Raw genomic sequence first — 3,344 nt, forward strand, 5'->3', positions numbered from 1 at the left:
CATCTCGTTTGTTTTGAACATTAGAGAATGATAAAAGAAAACATGAATTAGTATTTAAAAATCATGCTTCAAATATTTAAGCACATATCATATTGAGATGTACAACAGAACTTCATTGGATCCTTGATATAAGGGTGCATGGTATGCCTCTCGGGATGGGAAGGGATGTCCCATGTGGCATTTATGTACCACAAATGAAGACAATTATTGATCTTGATGTACTTCAAAAATCTCACTCATGGGAAGACCCTTTTTTATAGAATTTCACATCTCAATACATCATTAGACTCACATTGGGGGCATATGTGCATAAATGATTAGAAGATTTCTCAAGTCACCTTGCAAAATTTTATGTCTATGTTGCTCCCACTGGATCAACATTCGGCTTGGAGAAATGAATAATTAAAAATTGAGCTTCCATAAAATGATTTTTGAGCTTGGAAAATCCTAGCCTTGTGTATCGGACCTCCACATAATCGACAACTCATAAAAAGTGTTGTGCAACAATCATAGTTTGTGAAATCAGGAACTTATTCGATTGAATGGATACAATCAGAAACCAATACAACATTCGTTTTTTCTTCATGTGCAAAAAAAAAAAGGAATGATACTAAAAGAATCATTTCAGAAGTCATCCTCTGAATCACTACAATTTCCAGGTTTAAAATACTGCAAGTTTTGGAACATCAATGGTGACATTCGTGGTGATGAAGGTCCAATGTCGTTCACATTCTTCTTCTTCACCTTCCCTCTAAGATCTACACAAACTTGATCCACCATATCAAGAAAATCTTTCACAAAATCAAATATTTGAAGGGCATGTCCCCCTTTCAAAGATCCAATTTGGTAAAAAGCTGTAGTTTTCTTCACAAGCTCCATAACCCTAGTTTGTTCATCCCTCACAACCTTAAGCTCCTCTTCACATTCTTCTAGAAATTCCTTCATCTCCTTCACAAATCCACCTCCCCCACAGTTTTTCACAAGCTCCCTGATCTCACTAACCCTCCCCCACAAATTCGGACTCATGCTCATGAAACTATCATAATCTACAATGGCAGCTTTCTTCACATTCGAGAAATCTGTACTTAATCCTCCAAGAACAGGTAAACCGAGCATTAAATATTGTCTATCCCTCTCTTCTTTTGCTATCATGGTGTCAGAATCTTGATCACTTCTGCTGCTTCCATAACTATTGCTTCTCCCAAATTTAGAATTATTTATAATACATCGTTTACCCTCACCTCGAACTACTTGTTCCACAACAAAATGAAGGAGAGTTGTCTTCCCATCAATGCTCTTAACATAGGAAAGTTTCTTAAGAGCACTAAGGTTAAACCCTTTAGCATTCCCTCTAGCAGTTCCAGCATTCATCCGATTACCTGCTTTCAGAATTGCTTCAAGAAGTTTCAAGAAAATCCCAGGAGCTCTTAATTCCTTGCATCCAAGTTCTAGGGTTTGCAGGGATTCTTTGAGATGCAATATTTCTGGATCATAATTCGATCTAAACAGCATTGCATTGATCCGGGTGAAAGCTGTTGGGATTGATTTGAGTATATGATAGAGAAACGATTCAGCATCTGGGAGTTTCGTTGGGTTTCCATTGAATTGTAGAATCTTCGAAGCTTCTTCTTCAGTTGGTGAGATTTTTGTTAATTTCTCAAGGATATCTCCGTTTAATCCTCTGCCCTCTGAAAGAGCATCAAGGCTTCTTTCCGGGAAGTTGCTAGAGATTTGAGTACGATTGCGGTATTTTGTGATTTTCGAGGATCCAGAATAGAAAATTGGGAAGGATTTGAGTTGAATTTAGGAGATACGTGTTTTGTTTCAGAAGAGTTTCTCTTTGTTGCGTTATATCCAAATAAGGTTTCTATAAGTTCGTCATCGAACCTCAAAGATCCGTCGACGATTTCATTCCACACGACGGAGTGATCTGCATCGGTGTTCACTTTATCCCAATGGAACGGCTTCATCTTTTTGGGGATTTGATGATTGTCTTTTGAACCTTGTTCGTTCCGATCATCCACCTTTACTTTTGGTGCAGTAGGTGGTTTCATCGATGAACTAAAACTTCCTAAATTCAACGGTGGCGTCGGCGGCGCTACAGGGTTCCTTCTCGTGAATCCCGGTGGTGGCGGTACTTTCGTTCCTATCGTTCTAGATGGTGGTGGCGGTGGTGGAATTGGTGGCGATGGCTTCTGCAACAATGGCGGCGGCGGCGGCGGAACTGGTGGCGTCTGCACTGGCGGTGGTGGAGGAGGAGGCGGCGGTGGTGGTGGCGGCGGCGTCTTTGATTTAACTATTGGCGACGGAAGAAGAGATGGAGGAGGATTTCGAAAGGATTCTGAAACGATTGAAGAAAAATCAAGTCGGGTATCGACTCTTTTCTCGTCTTCTTCGATGGAATTCCAGACGCAAGTCCGTAGTTGCCCACCGTCGAGTTTCCTCAAATAAAGAACTTCCAAACCATTTTCTTCGACCAATACTCCTTTGAGTGTCCCACCTCGTTGCCGGAGTTCTCGGGTATCCATGATTTTATCCTCTGGTCCAATTCTCAGACTCATATCAACCCATCTCTTTTTCGCCATAACATACCTGTAGAAAAAATAGAAACAAATTCCGGCGAGAATTGCCATCGTCACCGCTGTCAACACAACAGCCTCCACCGTTGAATGAGCCATTTCGGATTTCCGGTATACGACTTTGGCCTGCGTATGAAGTTTTGATTATTTATTTATCGGCTCATTGATTCGTATCTCTGTTTTTTATATTCTGATTAAAGAAATCAAGTAATCTCAACTGTGACATTTGCCGTTTGGATGAAGCTTGGTTTTGGCCTGCAGTCTTTGGCGTACCTCACCATCACCATCACCATAGCTGTCGAAATTTTGTAGCAGAAACAATGATATTGTTTATGGGTGATTTAAACGATATGACCAACGATATACGATGATTACAAGAAGCATTATGAATTAACTGGGTGCAAGCTTTGTTAAGGTGACAATGAAGGAATGAGATAAGCAGTTTGACATCCTTTTACGAACAGTGATGAGACACTATAGCATGCAAAATATATTGTAATTTATATGAATCTCCATCGCAGTGCCAAAATCGAGCATTAATCTTTATTTTTAAAAATTAATTTCCTTTTTCCTTTATTTAGTATATTTTTATTATTAATCTATTAAAGTTTATTTTAATAAATTATTTAGGCCCACCATTAGAACTGACAATTGGGTTGGGTTCGGGTTGATGGGTCAGAATACAATGACCCGGGTTGAAAACATCAACTCAACCCATACAAAGTAAATGGGTACACAGGTCGATTTCGGGTCAAAGAGTCGACG

General features: G+C 39.7%; 1 pseudogene; it reads right to left on the minus strand.

Moving 5' to 3' along the window:
* Positions 1–600: 600 nt before the first annotated feature.
* On the minus strand, positions 601–3,029 carry LOC111877947 (formin-like protein 8; annotated as a pseudogene).
* Between the last annotated feature and the right edge of the window lie 315 nt (positions 3,030–3,344).

The sequence above is a fragment of the Lactuca sativa genome, chromosome 4 (genome assembly GCF_002870075.4).
Source record: "Lactuca sativa cultivar Salinas chromosome 4, Lsat_Salinas_v11, whole genome shotgun sequence".
In the NCBI taxonomy this organism is placed as follows: domain Eukaryota; kingdom Viridiplantae; phylum Streptophyta; class Magnoliopsida; order Asterales; family Asteraceae; genus Lactuca; species Lactuca sativa.